The following is a 20,000-nucleotide window of genomic DNA, read 5'->3' as shown; positions in this document are numbered from 1 at the left end:
GAGAGTCCAGTCTACTGTGGGAGGTACCACCCCAAGACTAGGGATCCTGAGTGATATCAGAAAGCAGCATGAGGAACCCATGAAGGAGAAAGCCAGCCAGTAAGCAACATTCCTCCAGTTTCTAACCCTAGGTTCCTGCTTTTACTTCCCTAAGTGATACCTGGAAGGAAGATGACATAAACCCTTTCCTCTCAAAGTTTATTTTTAGTCATGATGCCTTATCATAGCAATATAAACTCTAAGACAGAAGTTGGTACCAAGGTCATGGTGTATTTTTTGAGCTGCCTATATGTTTGGGGATGATTGCAATGGTATTTGAACTTTGTCCTGGAAAAACCACTATGTCCTCAGAACTTACATGATAAGCAGGCTAAGAGCAGGAGATGCTAGTGCCTGGCTTGTGAAGGTTCAGAGGGAAGTTCTGAGAGTCCTTTAAGGAGTTTCAGGGATGTTTATATTTTTAGTTAAGAACAACTAAAGAAAGCCTGCTTTACTGGGGCAATGGATGCTGGTCAGCTGGGGCTGAAGAGTTATCCATGCTTAAGAGAATTACAGACCAATCTCCTTCATAAACATTGATGCAAAAAATACTCACAGGCTGAATCAAAACACACATCAAAAAGGTCATCCACCATCACCAAGCAGGCTTCGTCCCAGAGATGCAGATATGGTTCAACATACAAAAATCTGTGAATGTTATCCATCACATAAACAAAGATCATCTCATTAGATGCTGAAAAGTCCTTTGATAAAAAATCAAACACCCTTCATGTTAAAAGTCTTGGAGAGATCAGGGATTCAAGGTCCATACCTAAACACAATAACAATATACAGCAAACCAATAGCCAACACCAAATTAAATGGAAAGAAACTTAAAGCAATTCCACTAAAATCGGGAACAAAAAAAGCTGTCTACTCTATCCATATATATGCAATAGAGCACTTGAAGTTCTAGGTAGAACATTAAGATCACTAAGGAAGATCAAGGGGATAACAATTGGAAAGGAAGAAGTCAAAGTATCACTATTTGCATATGATATGGTATTAGTGACACCAAAAATTCTACCTGGAAACTTTTACAGCTGATAAACACCTTCAGTGAAGTGGCTGGATACAAGATTAATTTTAAGAAAAAAATCAGTGTCTTCCCATATACAAACAACAATTGGGCTGAGAAAGAAGTTGGAGAAACAAAACCCTTCACAATAGCCACAAATAATATAAAATACCTTGGTGTAGGTCTAACCAAGCAAGTGAAAGATCTGTATGACAAGAATATCAGTCATTGGAGAAAGAAATTGAAGAAGATATCAGAAGATAGAAAGATCTCCCATGCTCATGGATCAATAGGTTTAACATAGTAAATAGGCAATCCTACCAAAGCCAATGTATAGATTCAATGCAATTCCCATCAAAATTCCAACACACTTCTTTACAGACCTTGAAAAAAGTAGAATAGATTTCATGGAAGCACTGGGGACTGGTAGGGATGAGAGTAAGATGGATCAGATGGAGGAGTCCAAGGGAGTACTGGGAGAAATGACTGGAATTGGAGGCAATGTAGAAACCCAGTGCAGTGGAAATCCTTGGAATCTACGAGAACAACCCTAGTGAAGACTCCTAGTGATGTTGTGTGTGGACCCTGAACCAGCCATCTTCTTTAGGCAAGGCTTTCAGTGGAGGAACTGGGACACCAACCCAACCACAAAACCTTCAATGAATAATTTGTCCTGCTTGCAAGATGTTCTGGGGTAAAGATAGCAGAGAACTTGTAGGAGTGGCCAACCAATGACTGGTACAGCTTGAGACCTACACTATGAGAGGGAGCCCATACCTGACATTGTTTGGATGGCCAAGAACCAGATCTTAGATAGCCCAGAAACCTAGGATAGAACCAAACAGGACTAACAATAACAACCACCACCACAACAAAAAGGGAATGAAATGATCCTAATGATTCTCTGCTGTTCTTGTAGACATAACCTAGCATAACCATCAACAGAGAGGCCTCATCCACCAACTGATAGGAACAGATGCAGAGACAAACAGTAGGCAGAGCTTGGAGAATCCTGTGAAAGAGGTGGAGGAAGGATTGCATGAGCCAGAGGGATGACAAACACAAGAAGAAAACAGGCCATAGAATCAATCAATCTGGGCTTGTAGGGACTCACAGAGACTGAACTGACAATCAGGGAGTCTGAATAGGTCAGACATAGGTCCTCTGGACTGTGTCACTTGGTGCTCTTGAGGGACTCAGTGAAAGCAGGAACTGTCTCTGACTCTTTTACCTACTTTTGAGGCCCTTTCCCTCCTCCTGGGTTGCCTCATCCAGCCTTAATACAGGACTGGTGCCTCGTCTAATTGTAAGTCTTATGTAATGTTTGGTTAATACCCGGAGAAGCCCCCTTTTCTCTGAAGGGAAATGAAGGAAGAGTGGATCTGAGGGGTGACTGTGAGGACTAGAGGGAGGAGAAACTTCCCTTGGGTTGTAATACATGAGAGAAGAATAAATAATAATAAAAAAAAAAATACAGCCTGGCAGTGGTGGCGCACGCCTTTAATCCCAGCACTCAGGAGGCAGAGGCAGGCAGATTTATGAGTTCGAGGCCAGCCTGGTCTACAAAGTGAGTTCCAGGACAGCCAGGGCTACAGAGAAAACTTGTCTTGGGGAAAACAAAAAACAACACCAACAAAAACAAACAAACAAACAAACAAAAAACAAAAAAAAACAAAACAAGACAAAAAATACAAGAGAGTAGCTGACCCTCAGGGTCAGCACACAGAATCTGTGGTACACAGGGGCCAAAGGTTGTAGCCTATACTGGCAGCTGAACTTGGTTTGTCATGTAAGAGTCACTCGGGTATCATTTGTCTTAAAATCATGAGCAGCTGAAGTGTGGTCTCATGTGGCAGGGAGACCATGAAGCTATTGATGAAGATGAGGCCTCCATTGCCATAAAAGACCCAGGATTGAAGGGATCATGGTCAGAATTTGGAACTTGGCAATGTGTGGCAAGGTTTAAGTTTCTAAAGGGAGCCCAGGAAAAACTATTGGTGAAAGAGCTGTCCTTGCAGAGGAGACCCCAGGATTTTGGAGATGTCAGTACCATAGGATAACCACCAGGAACAGCAACGGCTGTGGAGCTGAGTTTTGGATCATGGTGTTTCATTCCAGTGATAGAACCCCTAACTAAGGCACCTGGTTGATTTTTTTAAAAGAGTCTGTCTTGTTTATATAATATGAATTGCAGAAAAATATTTATACAAATAAGTATCCATACACATGTGCATGACATCTGTGAATATATGCATGACGACCTAGTATATGTTGTAAGTTATTCTGATCTCTCTAAGTGAGTTTGGGAAAAGTAAGCATTTTACACAAAAGTCACTGTATAAAAAGAGGTGCTAATTTAGAGATAGGAAAGGTTATATGGAGGAAAAACAAGAGGTTCATGTATTTGTATCATAGAGTATGGATGGCTTAGTAACAGCATTAGAGCTGTAAGTTAGAGTTGAACTGTGAGGGACAGCAAAGACACTTCTGAACCTATTGGGCAAGCATTGAGAAGAAATATTTGGACAGAAGATGCCATGATAAAAACTCGAGGATAAGTGGAGAGCTCATATTCTGGGTAGAGTGGCTAAGATGGACTCTCAAGATAGGAAGAGCTTTAACAGATTTAACTCCACAAATAGGGTCTGAAGTGGGCTGTGTTAGGTGAAGCAAGGTGCATAATAATAATTATAGAAGCTCTCCTGAAGGCAGGGTGAAAACCTTAAGGAGTGAAGAATCTACTGGCACAAGTTACAGAGACACTGCTATGCCCTGGCAATTGTGTCAGAGAAAATGTGTTGGCCTGTGAAATAACAAAGAATAGCACCTGGTTTACTTATGGAATCTCATCTCTGATAGCGAAATTGTGTATGTACTGTGTGACTTACGTTCACAGAAGTCTAGTAAGAGGGATAAGGGGGTGGTTAGAAAGTACAGATTTGAAAGCTAAGTAAAGTGCCTACTCTTGGGTAGCTTAGTGATAGCCTAGAAGCCTTTTCTTTGAGTTAACTTTTAACCTTCGTGTGGAAGAGTAGATTGTCCTCATGAATCTTAGTGTTTCTGAATGACTTTGCGATCAATAATAAAGTAAATCACAAGGATGCAACCAAAGATAATTAGTGTTACAACAGTAAAAACGATCTCTTGCACGTAATTGTATGACTAATGACTGAATATTCACTTTTCAACATAGGGAAGTATTCTAGACATGAAATTAAAATCTACTTATATGCTGACATTCTATCAGTTACTAAAATTCTGGAATATGTCAAAATGGCTATGGAAGCTCTTACTTCTATGTAGAACTATTTTAAGCTGGCTTCTAAAAATATTTAAAAAGCACTTTCTAAAGTCATGCACTAGGTTTTGCTTCATAGCTCGACCTTTATAAAACTCTTCTAAGAAATCTTCAGTAAGTTAGTACTAAGAAAAAGTAAACATTTAGTATGGGAGTAGAACATAGTAATTTCAAATATCCTAGATTAACATAGCTGTTCAAGAATGGTTTCTTACTTTGCCTGAACAGAAAGCGGTAGCTTTGTGGCACTATATATTTATATGTAATTGCTGTGGATGCGGGCTATAGCTGGAAGTACTAAAAACATGTTGTTTCTGTGATATAATGTTGAAAGTTCGAAGATCATCCACTAAAAATGTCTAATAATAAGATTTTTATTATAATCAATTTTTTTCTGAACTAGAAATGTAGCATATGATGAACTGACATGTAGACTGGTTTAGCACCATCAAATAATTGATCACTGAGCTGTTTGTACCCTACATAGCTATCTTATATAACTGGGATGTGTGAAAGCTTGGCTTCACATCCAGCCTTGGCTCCCAGTTCACATTCTTCCCTCTTAGCTTATCTGCTTTAGTCATAAACGATGGTGATTATATTTGCTTCTTTCTTTCAACCTGTGTTCCCTCAAACACTTTCTAGTTGATAGTGGCATCATGGATAGTATGAATTAGCCAGAAAGGTTATTCATATTTTCTTCTATAACCCCAATGCGTCTTCATCTGCAGAGCATAAAGGCCCACATGGTTTGCTGACTAGTCTGGAAGAGAAATAGATTCTAACTTAGATCCTTATGCAACAATAAACACAAAAATATCAAGAATAAACTCTGACTGACCTAAGCTAATTTCTTGGAAAGTGTTCTAGACATTTTGCAAAAAAATAAAAAATAAAAAAAAGAGAGAGAGAGAAATGTAGGGAGTTCTCCAGCTTGGCATTGTTTATACAAAACACCTGCCAAAAGTCTGCCCCCCTTTGCCAGTGTCAATACTCCAGAGTGTAAACATGGTCTTGCCCAAGGGACATTATGTAGCTAGAAGTTCATCTTAATTAGTCACTCCTTGTCCAGGATAAATGCTCCAGAAGAAATCCCAAGTCTTTTCAGAATCTACGCACTTCATCACTTCATCCTCTGGCAAAGCTATCCTTAATTATCTTACTATACAACAAAGAAGTACAGGCTTTAGAGAATGTGCTTGAAACCATGCTTGGGGCCCTGTTGAGGTAGGGGTACTTCTAGAAGAAGCAACTAGCTTCTTGTTATCTTGCTTATGTGTTGTTCAAAACTAGATTTGAATATTTGATCAAGCCTTGGTAGATTTTACTTCAGTTGTCCTCTGTTTGAGTATCAATGAACAGGCCTTATTGGGCCTATCTATGCAAAAGAAGCCTGCATCCCAGGGATTTCTGTTGTGAAGGGCTCTGTCTCACAAGTACCAATGTGAATGAGAGAATACTATACTACTATCACACTGTAGTGAGATATGTCATGATATGATCATAACATATCGAGATGTCATTGTGCCATGCTTTATGGATAAATTTTTTCAGTGCTATCAGTTATTAGTAGGATATTGAATATTGAGTCTCTCACACACAAACACACTTTGGGACACAGACTAGGGTCATCTGATTTGCTCACACCCAAATATACTATCATGACTATAAAGAAAAGAATCAGTAGACAGGGCAGTTAGAGGGTGACAGTGCTGAGCCTCCAGGAGAACCGGCAAGATAGCTTAGCACTCAGTAGAGGTGAGAGGTGGAACATGCCACACATTTTAATATCAAAATCCTTAAGACGTTTGTGACTTTCCAGACAAGAGTGTCTCTTGCTACCTTTGTTCAAAAGGATGCTTGTAGTGCTGGTAGCTTCCTAAACTTAGTTCTCAGTTCTCTCTGGCTTAGTCTCTTGTCTTTAAATGAGTAGAGAAAAGACCTCTACTCATTTAAATCAGATTTGTGTCTGATTAGATAAGAATAAGAAGATGGGTAGTATCAGGTATCATATCTTCCAACTCTACTTGTCCATATTCTCTAGTGTAAGAGAAGAGATCAGGCATAAACCCAGGAGAAGCATGGGAGGGATACTGAGGAGGGGGGATTGCTTGTGTACACATAAGCTTTCTCATTTCTCAACCTTTATCTCCTGCAGATAACTCTTTGCCTCCTCGGCTCTATTTCTATAGCTTCTGGGATTGGTCACTTTTTTCCTTTCAATTTTGTATCTTATTCTGGCTCTTTTCTACCACTGGAGAGGCTAAAAAGCTGCAGACTCTGCCAAGGAGTGACTCATAAGTCTCATAAGTATTAACATTGTAAAATCCTTGTGCAATCTGGACAAAACTCAACCATCTCAGGATGCTTGGAGGGTTTAAGAGAAATGAAGATAAAGGCTTGAAAACAGCCCAGTAACAGAAATTAGAGCAGTAGTAGCCACTTACTCCCTGCATCGATGCACTCGAGGGCACCGATGACTGAACTGGGTTAGAGCAACATCTAGTTTAAGATGCTCTTCAAAGTGAAAAGCTTCATCCTTTTAAAGGAACTTCTGGAAATTATCCCAGGGACTCGGAAGGCTGTGTTCTACTTGAACACTGACTCTGGTATGAGAGATAGAATCGTGGATGGGGACGGATTGGATCTTTCAAAAAGTAATACTGGCAACTAGTAAGACTTAGTGACTGTTGCTCTGTGGTGATGTGAAGGTAACTGGGAGAGACAGAGAGGAGCTTGCACTCAAATTATACTATCTCATCTTTGTGAGTTTTCCCAAACCTTGATTCCTGACTCTGAAGGTGCACTTGAAGAGTCCAGAGTCAAAAACAAAAAAGAGGACTCAGTAGTCAGGGCAGTTAGAGGGTGACACTGCTGAGCCTCCAGGAGAACCAGCAAGATAGCTTTTCAAGAAATCTCAGAAATGTAGCATATTTGTCATTTTTTCTTTTCTCTACTTATAAAGTAACTAAGGCAGCAATTGACAGATGTATTCAGTGCTTATTCTTATGCACTGGCTGACATAATTTACACATGGGATCTCACCTAACCAAACATCAGCTTTAAGATAGCTGACATTGTATGCTTACAGATAAGAATTTTGCATTCAGGGAGGTTTAATAAATCTGCCCAAATCACAGAGCTAGTAAACTGTGAGCTCGGGAGAGTTGGTTCACACTCACTGTGTAGCTCTGCACTTTATAGCAACTCCCTTGCTTTACCACCTCCTGTGCCATTGTTCTGTCTAAACACCACAGTGTGTCCTAGGTGTTTCTCCTTCTTGATGCAGTATAGTACAAGTTTTGGAGCTTATATCTCACTTAGTAAGTTCATCAGCTTACTCAGACTTATTATACTTTAAATCCACGTGCCCCACCTTGCATAGTGGTACACAACTTTAATTCCTGCCCTTGAAAGGCAGAGGCAGGCATATCTCTGGACTGTGAGGTCAGCCTGGTCTACATAATGAGTTACAGGACAACCAGGGATATGTAGAGAGAACCCGTCTCAAAAATACAAAACAAAATAAGTAAAGAAATAAACTCAGGCTGTCCCCTTTCTTGGGGTGTGGATACGTGGACTACAAATTCTTTTCTATAATCCACAGTATTTATGAGTAAAGAAACCAAGCCATCCAGTAACCAACAAGAGAGCTAAACTGCACTAAATATGATGAAATGTGATGAGTGATAATGATGGAAGAGACAATAAAGATCCCAAGCAATGATTTAAATGGTGGTCTTTGTTACTTCCTGGCATAGGTGTGCATTATTCCAGTTCTAGCAGAGCCATAGACTGAACTACTTATCATGCAGTATCCCTGTAATGCAGTCACCTGGAGTTCTGCACAAACTACAACAGTCACGCATCACAGCTGAGTGCAAAAGAAAATTGTCATGCTGCATGCAGAAAGGAAGAGTGAACCCCGTCAGAAGTCTGAACAGCAAGTGCCTGATGGACGGGCTTTTTTGCTATTAGCCTTGATGCAGGACTCCATCTCTGTCTCCTGGATCCACTATCTTCACTATAAAAACTGTGAGAGCACTTCGCTGATCCTTGCAAAGCCTCTGAAGTATAAGAGCACGGTGTGCTGAGAAGTCTTACTGGCCAGGTCTAGAAATGGCTTTTATCATTCCTGGTAAATTGTACATACGTGATCGCTGCTGGATAATGTACTGAGCTGTGCTCCAAGAAGAGAAGGATACTGGGTTGTTTAGAAGTCATTGTCAGAAAGATAGCTCTGTTCTTCTAAGTAGTCTAGGTACATGTGTGTTGAAGAAATACAAATTCTGTAAGTCCCAGGAGCAAATGAGGAACATTCATGTAGATTGATAAGTGGGCAAAGTCCACGAGTGCATTTCCTTCTACCTCAGCTTTAGTTCATACAGATGGAGTTAACGTCCACACATTTTTCTTACACTAGAAGAAAAACATGACATCTAGTTTTACAGCAAAATGTTTTAATTTCCACTAAGTTTATACATATTCGATAAAACTAATTTTTGATCCACATAAATCTTGTTTCCTTTCCTTACTTGAAATTTTTGTATTATTTTCTGCTGTCTGTGAAAAGCTGTGAATGGAAATGAATTGGAGGTTAAAGCACCTATGCAATGTTTCAGAGGCAAATGAGTCCACATGTCAAGGCCAGATCTACTGAATTACAGATGTATTCAGTGAAATGAAAACATTAATTTCATTTTTTTTATATTTCTGAGCATCTGCTTAATATTCATTTCATATGAGAATTCAGTTTTACACCAAGGTTAGAGCTTTGTTTGATATTCATTTGCCTTGAATTTGGAGTGCATTGGCTGGAGAACTCAAATCCGAAACAGGGACAAGAGTGCACACATTAGTTTCTGTGCACCTTTCTTGCCCATGACGGAGTCACTCTCAGTGTACTCTCCGGCCTCTCAGTCAAGGTTGTTCTCATTGTAAGGTTCCACCAGGAGCACTGGCTCTTATAGATCCACTCCTCCTTCTCCTTCAGCTACTGAGGTAAAGCTCCCAACATCTCAGAGAAGCCTAGCCTCAGCTACTTGCTGGGTCAGCACTTTTTAAAAATCACTGTCAAGCCCTGTGCTTTGGTGAAGCAGTTTAGCACAACTGTAAGTGAACCCAGCTGAAGCTCAGCTTAGGACAGGGGGAGCCACCCTGATAAAGCCCAGATACAGTGAAACAATTACAAGTCACAAACGCTTCTCCTACAACTAATCGAGCAAAGATGTTAGCTTAGTCTGGAGTCTGGGTTCTTTGCACTCCTGAGCTGGGTGACCAGACACTGTGGCTGGCAGCTGCTCCCCGTACAGTGCCAGGGAACTTCTTATCTTGCTCTCAGGAAAAGACCAAGACTGTAAGGGTTCTCTGTTTACTACCTAGTGCTCCATTCATAAAATTGGAATATCATAACACGAGGCATCACCAACTGGGCACTACTATCACTTAAGAAATCTGCCCTTCAACATCTGTTTCCCTCATGAAAATATAAGCTTTATCTGAGGAGATCCTATTTATCCCATTCACTATTTTATCCCAAGTCCAGAGTTCACTGTCCAAATAAAACAAACATCAGTATGTTGCCCATTCAATACATGTTCATTATTCTTATCCACAATGGTGACTCACCAGAGGAAATTGGGAGATAGAGCAGGATGAACAATGAGCCTTCAAGGATACTGGTAGTGCATTACATCATGACCCACAGCATTCAAGAAAGTCCACAGAAACCAGTGTGCACTCTTTTTCCCTATTGCTCCCTATTTTCTGAAGGTAAATGACTTCTACAACACACACACACACACACACACACACACACACACACACACACACACACACATATGCGCACAAACCCTTTAATCTTAAAACTATCAAAAAGCTGTGCTTGGCTTCCTTTTATAGACTTCTGTGGCTTTTTACCAAGTGGTAGGTCAGAAGAATAGACTTTCACCAATATGTCTGAGTGTTCTCATGCCAAACCTCTCACTACTCAGGCTTAGTGAGGGCTTCCACCTACCTGTAAGTGCTCCAGATGCCACGCAATGGAGTCATCAAGGGCAAACAAAAAGATGCGAAGGTATTATCTTCAGATAATGACATAAAGGAGGCGTAGAAAGTATGACAGCCATATTTATTGCACATGGACTAATTGTTAGGGAAGGAACAAGCAAGGCTAGAACCAGAAATTGTATCTGGAAGGTTTATGATCTGAAGATAAAGGGGGAGAGCTTTGAGTTTGAAGGTTGGCCTGTCGATTCCTATTCTATTCCAAGTATGACTTCTACAGACACCAGGGGAAGAACTATAGGATTTGATCTCAGGGTGGTTCAGGCCTGAGGGAAAAGTTCTGAACACTTACTTAACTTATTTGGTGTCTGCTCAACCATCTGTGGAACTTTTGGGATCAAGAAAAATAGAACTTTTAGAATTCTTTCATGACTCCATTTCTGTCCTCACTCGAGACCTCACTGAGGATTTTCTCAAGGCTGCAGCTGCAAGGGGTGGCCTCAGGTCATTGTGAGCAAGGGAGCCATCTCTCCGAATGAGACTAAATAAAGCTGTAGAGTCAACAGGGTTGCATTTTTCACAGAAATCCCTGAATATATTTAGGCCACCCAAGGTCAGCAGATCAGACAACTCTGTGTGATGTGGATTCTCTTACAGTTGGAACAGAGAACAAAAGACCCCAAGAGAGGGGTCCTTTCTGTGATCTGCTTGTGGGCAGATAGCTGTGCTTCTCTTCTGAGTTTCCAACAATTTAGGGTTTATGAAATGACAGATATGACTAACTCTTGCTTAACTATTTCTAGAGTAGCAGGTATATTAACTACACATGTTTAAATTGTTTAAACTGTCATCCAGTATATTCTGACTATATTCTTACACCTCTCAAGTCCTCCCAGATGCTCTCTCCTCCATACCCATCCAAATTCATGTTATCTCTCTCTCTCAAAACAAAGCAAAAACAAAAAAACCAACCCCCCCAAAAAAATAACAAAACAAAAAACCCCATCAAACCAAACATCAACAACAAAAGCACACAAAAACCATGAAATTGGCTTTGTGTTGGCCAGCTACTCCTGAGCATGGTACCTGCCCTGGAGTGAGGTTGATATATCCAGTGGCACTCCATTGATGAAAACTGATGTTCCCCTTCTCAGTAGGTATCAATTGCAAAGGGGTGGGGCTTTCTGGTCACTTCCATTTCTTCATGCTGGGATTGACTGGCTTGAACTTTTGTATGTCTTTTGCATGTTATAATCTCTATAATCTCCTCTGTGTATCAGCCCTGTTGTGTCTGGAAGATACTGTTTCCCTGGAGACATCTATCATCTCTGACTCTTAAAATCCTTCCACCTTCTCTTCTGCATATATCCTTGACCCTTGAGGGGAAGATCTTGATAAAAATATTTATGGCTGAGTGCTCCAGGGTCTCTTACTTTCTGCACATTGTCCCTTTGTGGGTCTCTGTGTTTGTCATTACCTTAATCAGAAGCTTCTCAGGTGACCCATGGGCATAGTAAGATGTCATTAAGGTCATTGTTATTTTCCTTTAGTCATTGTTCTGTTCCTTTAGAAGAATAACAGTGTTGAGTTTTCCTCTGGGATCTGTGACCTATCTAATCTCAGGTACTTGGCCGCTTTAGCAATGTCAAGTGTGAGTTGTATCTCATGGGGTGGGCCTTAAATCAAGTTTTAAAAAATGGTTGGGTTCTTTCCAGCTTCTGGCTATTATAAATAAGGCTGCTATGAACATAATGGAGCATGTGTTCTTATTACCAGTTGGAACTTCTTCTGGGTATATGCCCAGGAGAGATATTGCTGGATCTTCCTGTAGTATTATGTCCAATTTTCTAAAGAACCTCCAGACTGACTTCCAGAGTGGTTGTACAAGCTTGCAATCCCACCAGCAATGGAGGGGTGTTTCTCTTTCTCCACATCCTCCCCAGCATCTGCTGTCACCTGAATTTTTGATCTTAGCCATTCTGACTGGTGTGAGGTGGAATCTCAAGGTTGTTTTGATTTGCATTTCCCTGATGATTAAGGATGTTGAACATTTTTTCAGGTGCTCCTCAGCCATTCAGTATTCCTCAGTTGAGAATGTCCCTTAACAGAAGAATGGATACAGAAAATGTGGTACATTTACACAATGGAGTACTACTCAGCTATTAAAAACAATGAATTTATGAAACTCTTGGACAAATGGATGTATCTGGAGGATATCATCCTTAGTGAGGTAACCCAATCACAAAAGAAGTCATTAGATATGCACTCTCTGATAAGTGGATATTAGCCCAGAAACATAGAACACCCAAGATACAATTTGCAAAACACAAAAAAATCAAGAAGAGGGAAGACCAATGGGTGGATACTTCGTTCCTCTTTAGATTAGGGAACAAAATACCTATGAAAGGAGTTACAGAGACAAAGTTTGGAGCTAAGACAAAAGGATGGACTATCCAGAGACTACCCCACCTGGGGATACATCCCATAATCAGCCACCAAACCCAGACACTATTGCATATGCCAGCAAGATTTTACTGAAGGGACCCTGGGATAGCTGTCTCATATGAGGCTACACTAGTGCCTTGCAAAAACAGAAGTGGATGCTCACAGTCATCTATAAGATGGAACACGAGACTCCCAATGGAGAAGCTAGAGAAAGCACCCAAGGAACTGAAGGGGTCTGCAACCCTATAGGTGGAACAACAATATGAACTAACCAGTACCCCCAGAGCTTGTGTCTCTAGCTGCATATGTAGCAGAAGATGGCCTAGTTGGCCATAACTGGGAAGAGAGGCCCTTTGGTATTGCAAACTTTATATGCCCCAGTACAGGGGAATGCCAGGGCCAAAAAGTGGGAGTGGGTGGGTAGGGGAGCAGGGTGGGAGAGGGTATAGGGAACTTTTGGTATAACATTTGAAATTTGAAATATATATAAAGAAAATATCTAATAAAAAAAAGAATTCACATAGTAAATTAGGGGGAAAATGGTTGGTTACACCCATACCACTTGTTCCACTATTGCACCAGCATATCTTGCAGGCAAGCACTGTTGTAGCTCACAGAGTTTGTAGCTGTGTGAGACTGATGATTGCTTTTCTTCTTGGTGTGAGCATCTATAGACACTAGGTCACTAGAAGTGAACCAATGCCATTGGCAATATCCCATAGTATTTAGGGGTTGTCTACGGGATGCCTTTAGATGGGATGTCTGGTACTCAAAAAGACTCAAAGAGATGTAAGTCATTCCTGGGACTGAGATTTTTACTTGATAGTATATGGTGTCTAGTTGGAGAGTTGTCTCCATTATTATATAGTGACTTGGTTTAAATTCCTTTTTATATGTATACATTTTAGGAAGCTTCTACAGTAGTGCGTTTCCATATGCCTTTCCCAAGGCCTTTAGTGCTGGTTGTCCCTCCCCAAAGTCCCTCCTTGACCCTGCCCTCTCTTCCACTTCCTTACTTAATTATCCAAGTTTCTACTCTATTCCTTCATGACGCTATATTCTATATTCTATTTAATTCTGCAGTTTGGGTGCTAAGTTCTGAGGAATTTGAAATAAACTTCCTGAAGAGAGAAGGCGCCCTCAGCCAGCAGGAATCCACTGCAGAGTCTTTCATTCAGGACTCTCAGTACACTGAGGCCATAGAACCTTGTTTGTGACTCATAGCAATACATAAAATTCTTCTTTGTGGCTCTTCAGCACTAACTGGCTCATATTATTACAATATTTATCTCTATTGCTGTTCACAGATGGGGTCCACAGAGAATGATACACTTTCAACTTTGAAAGCATCAGCAGATGAGTGATTTGAAATGACTGAGAACACTAACTTCCTGATTCATTTCTCATGTCCTGAACTCTATGATCAGATTTGAAACTTCCATACATATGAATACATGAATCTGGTGATAGAACACGCTAACCTGAGTATGTTACCTGCAGAATGAATAGAAATACTAAAAAAAACGGAAATAGAATTTTCCCAAACATGAGTCATTATTTCACAGATTTTCCCCTCTTTTTCTTCTTTATTTTTTTTTTCTTAGATTATATCACAAATTCTAGTCAGAAACTTCTGCCAGTCTCTATACTTCTGCTTTGCCTCTTGAAGCCAAATCTTTAGTTGGGTGTCACCTAACTAAAGGTTATTATATCTTACTTTTTAAAAAAATGCTAACTTTTCTTGCAGCTGTTTTGAACTGTTTTGTTAACTTTTAAGGAGTTGCAAATGTATTGATAGATTTTTCAGGGTAAAATACCTTAAAATAGGCTTCTCCTTCTGCTGCCTGGTCCTTAAGGATAATTTGAAGGCTTTGGGGATACTTTAAGGACAAAGACTGCAACTAGGAATCATGGTTCTGAGATTTGAAGGGATCCTGGGTTCCCTGGGACTTCATGGAGCGCCCCCACCCCCCATCAGTTCTCCACTGCTTGCCTTTGTAATCTCTTTATGTGAGAAAGAAGTAAGAGACAAGTATTATATTTAAGCCATTGCTGTTTGGGGTTTTTCTGTTATGTGCAAGTAATATTAATCTCAATGTATACAACCATCTATGGTTTTGTTAATACCATTGATCCAGAGATGTATGGACTAGTATAAGCAATTTCTGTGGCTGTAGATATAAACTGATAAAAGGGATGTGATAGCTTTAATTTCAAGAGCAAAAGGAAAAACACAGTCCAAAGAGAAAAACAGAGTTGAGAAACATGTGGGGTTTTTTTCAAGTGCAAGATTAAGGTCATAATCTGAGAAAAAAAGTTTCCACTGTGATCTAGAGCTTACAGCTTCTCATCCATCATTTCCAGCCACCAGCTTGCAATTTCCTGATATACACAAAAGAAAATTGTTTGTAAGCTATACTCAGTCAAGACTAGAGCACTTTGCAAAGCAAGTTTGGTTCCTGGGCTTGATTAAAGAAATAAATTATGGCCTGAGTATATACTCACTGGAACCTAAAAATGATGTTTGTTCAAATAAAAAATAATTCAGGAAACAAAGTCCTCAAAGTGATATTTATCATAACCATGTCATCTCTGCCCTTCGGGCTTTCCAATGAGATTAAAAAAAAATTCCTAAAGTTCCTTTTCAGCAGTGGTTGTTTGAATGAATAGTCAACTCGTGAGGGGTTAAGAGAAGAAAAGGCAGAGGATACGTTACCCCTGGGAAAGAAGAGAGTAAAGAAACAAGTTGTTCTTTAGTGTGCTCTGCTGCTTTATCATGCATGAGCCAATGTCCCTTTTCTATTTATACAGAGTCAAAACTGAAAATATTACACAGATCAGTGGATCTACTTAAACAAGTGTGTAGAGAGTTGGTACTGTATAGGGAATGTGTGGTGACCCCTCTTCATAGAATATTAAAAGGAATAGAATCTATTAATTCCCTGGAGGGCAGTTATCCACAAATGGTGTGGTGGTGGTGGTGGTGTGTGTGCATCAGTCGCCATCCTGGGTGACAGAGCAACTCAGTAACACTCTTTAGGCACTCTTCCAAGCTATGCACGGATGTTATTGGCTCATTTAATCTTTACAAGTTTCTAAGATTCTATTATAACCATGTTTCAGAACTAGAGAGCAACTAATTTGCTGAAAGCCATTCAGCTACTAAGAGGTGCATCTCGAATGGTCTGTATCGGTGTTCCGTGATTCTAACCACTGCACACACTGCTTCTCTTTGGTAATATAAATATAATAAGGAAAGCAAACAGAAATCTCTCACTACAAGATCTCTGATCTCTTTTCTACCTACATAGGCATTAGTAGCTGATTACAACTGTCCTCAGGCGATAATTTTAAAGGGACTGTTAACACTTCTATTGCTGTGTATTCACCCCAAACCTTTACTTAGTGAGATCAGGTGTGAATTGTGCATTAAGAATATTAGGGTCCCTCTCAGTCTTCCTTCAACCCTGATTTCATCTCCAAAAGGCTGAAAACAAGTATCATTATTCTGGAAATATTACATCCACTTGAAATGTCACTACACAGACATGCCAAATAGATTCATCTGTTCTTTGTAATGTGTTCTGCACACATTACACACTACTAACTCAAGGAAATTGACATTTTCTTCAGAGCAGAAAAAAAATTCACTTCTGGTGCTTTCAAATAATTATTCTTATTTGTTATTTTTATAAACAATTAGAACCTGAGCTAGGTTATTCACATATATAATGTGGTAGAGGAGCTTGGTGTTTTTGTGGGACTCCTAACAGTGGGAGTAGGGCATTTCTGACTCCTTTGCCTACTCTTGGGCCCCTTGCCCTCCTGCTGGGTTGCCTCAACCAGTCTTGATATAAGGGTTTGTGCCTTGTCCTTATTGTAACTAGTAGGCCTGCTCTTTTCTGAAGGGTAACAGAAGTATATGTGGAAGAGAGGGGAGGGAACTGGGAGGAGTGAGGGGAGGACTTCAGTCAGGACATGATGTATGAAAGAAAAATAAAAACAAAGCACACAAACAAAGTCCTCTAGCCTATTCCTTGGTTGAAGCAGTAACACGTTTTTGCTTACTTTTATACAGGAATAGTAATCAATTAAGTCTGATAAGCTATGTGGAAACCAGGCTTAAGAATACAGCATTAAACATACTTTATAAACATGCTACATTGTATCTTAATCTTTGTTGCCTTCTAGATTGTTTTATTTTCTCCCATCTTGGAAGCTTGCGTTATCTAAGTTCACACAGTTTCTTGGCAGAGTAGGGGCCTCCATAGGCCAAGTCTTCTGGTTTTGTGGCTCCTTTATTGTACTGTTACTTCTGGGTAGGCTGAGGCAGATAGAGAAAGCTCCTTTTAAATATGCAAGTTATACTTAGAGTGGCACAAGGGATAGAAAATGTCATGTTTTCCAGCTTTGGGAATCTTACCTTTCAGGAACTAGAGTGAGCATTAACTCTCATTTCTCCAAGGGCCACTGTGGCTTCTAATGCCTGTACCTTTTCTAACATGCACAGCCACCTTCATCTTCTCCTGCAGAGAGCGAAGCAATAGTGTTCTAGTGTAAGTTCAGGGCTCACAGCGACTCTTTCACAGGCTCAGCTTTCTGTTCTTTAGGCTGATGATTGATGACCACAGCCTTGGCTATGTCGTTGGATTATTTTGACACTGCCCCGAATGGTACGCTTCTCTGTTCATCTTAAACTCAACAAACTCCGTCATTATTTAATGTCAGTCTAAAGCTACGCTCAGGTCATGACCAAAGTGATGACAGCCAATCCATCTTAGACGTGAGAGCAGTGTTAAACATGTAAGCACTGTTTTGATAAAGTGCTACACTAACTCTACCTCCTGGACTTGCCTTGCCTTCCTGATTGAAGCTTCAGGTAGCTGGCAACAGAGGTGGAGAAGCTGCAGGGTGAGAATTGGGGTGAGACACAACCCTAACTACTCTGAGAGGCAGGTGGGAAGATTCTCAAAAGACCTTGAAAATCGTATCAGAGGGAAGTGTCCTGACGTGGATAACGGCACAGTCATTAAGCTACATTCTCAGCCACCCTAGCCTTCACTCTTCCCATGCTCATTGGGTTCTGTCTTGTTTCAGCTCTCACACACTCAGCTATTAGGGTGGCATGGTGGCTCTTCTTGGTTGTCAACTTGACTACATCTGGAATTAACTAAAACCCCCAAATGAGGCTTTTGCTTAACTTGCAACGGAAAGATCCACTTTTAATCTGGATATCTGAGGTATCCAGGAATCTGGATATCTTTAATTTGGATTTTTAAGGTAGGTTTACTCTGGGCCACACCTTCTGTTAGAAACCTATATAAGGCCCTGGGAGAAGGAAGCTGGCTCTCTCTTGGCCTGCTTGTTCTCATCCTTGCTGGCAAGTCCGTTCCTTCTCTGGCACTAGAGTCCACTTCTTCTGGGTTCTAGTGTATACTGAAGAACAGCTGACGTATTCAGCCTCATTGACTGAACTAGTAGATTCTTGGACCTTCTGTTCACAGGCAGCCATTGTTGGATTCACTGGACCACAGCCTGTAAGCTATTCTAATAAATCATATGCATGCATGCACACACACACACACACACACACACACACACACACACGGGGGGGGGGGCAGAGAGACAGAGAGACAGAGGCAGAGAGAGACACAGGGAGAGACAGACAGACAGAGAGAGAGAGAGAGAGAGAGAGAGAGAGAGAGGGAGAGAGAGAGTCATTCTATAAGCTTTGTTACTTTAGAGAACCTTGACCAATACAGATGGCAAGGTTAGCCTCCTAACAAATTAAACTAAAGCCTCCCTGACATGGCCTTTAAAAAAAAAAATTGGCTGGTTTATCTTTAAGTTTAGCAGAAACGTTCTTCTGATCCACAGTGCTCCTAGAATGGTTATTGTCCCAGAGTACAGGCAGGAGACCAGGGCTACTGTATCCCAAACAACCAAACACAGGGAGGAATAGCGTAGTAGGCATCTGTTTGTAACTTGCATTCACCCAGGTTTGTGATCAACTCCGGGCTTCTTCCCAACACATTCTCACTGTCTGTTAAAGATCACTTCAAATATAATGTTACACGCTTCCACTGATTTCTCTGAGCCCCATTTACTGTAAACTTGTGTAAGTAGCGTGTCTGGGGGGCTCACGCAAAGAAATCGAACGTTGAGAAGTATCTTTTCACAGAGCGAGTTAAGTGTAAATCCAGAGCATGTTAAACTGACTGAGTACTCTGTCTTCACTCTCCCAGTTCTCTCCAATGCCCAGAAATTCTGAGCAGCTTAGTGTGGATTTTGGGAAAATAGCACCTTTTGAATTCCAGTTTTTGTCATATTTTCTTTTCATAAATAAGATCTATTTACATGGCCACCTGAGGTCATGCTGAAGAAGGTGACAACTGCAGGGAAAGGGGAGAACATGTTAACTTGGTTAGAAAAGCCTTATGTCTCCGGCTCATAGTGAGACCTGCTGAAACTAAATGTCAGTGAGAAGAGGCATGTTACACCTCTCAGAAAAACTAGGAATTCTCATCCCTGTACACTTACTCAGCTTTCAGAACGTCTAAGCACTAACACTTCTAAGCAGCGCCCCTGTGCCTGGAGCTGGTCATTCTGTAGACAGGTTGTCAGTGAATCTGGTGGGGAAAGACCAGGCTTGAAACTGACTTGGGAATGAGATCTGAACTGTCCTTTCAAAATGTCATGCCACTTTTGCAATTATTTCTCAAGTCAGGAGCCTTGGGACAAATAAATGTGAACCATTTAAACAACACAGCCATAAGTTATAGGCATCACAGCTGTAACCTTGCGGGGGCAGTGCCACGTCCATGGGTCAAGGTAGCAAGGTCCTTTGTCCCCCCACTCCCCCATGTGTCTTTGCCGCAGGAAAGATTACCCAAGTTCTTCGTATCTAGAGTCAGTAAAAAAGTTCAGAGAAAGGCAGTGAGCTCCCACGTCGCTTATTGACCTTACTTAAGCATTTCATACCAACATGCTTGGCAGGTTTCAGAGCTATTGTGTAAGTGGGGTTACCCAGAAGTGGTTGCCAACATTCTGAGAATATTTCATGATCAGGGGTTTAGCCAATTCAGTGTGAATGACATTGCCCCTAGCACATTCTTTTTAATAAAAAGATTTCATCTCTGAAATAGACCTTGTATAATTATCCCTTTTGTAAATGGAGTCTTGCTTGACAAACCA

Source organism: Mus musculus, chromosome 18 (assembly GCF_000001635.26).
Source record: "Mus musculus strain C57BL/6J chromosome 18, GRCm38.p6 C57BL/6J".
In the NCBI taxonomy this organism is placed as follows: domain Eukaryota; kingdom Metazoa; phylum Chordata; class Mammalia; order Rodentia; family Muridae; genus Mus; species Mus musculus.
This window is presented reverse-complemented; position numbering follows the sequence as displayed.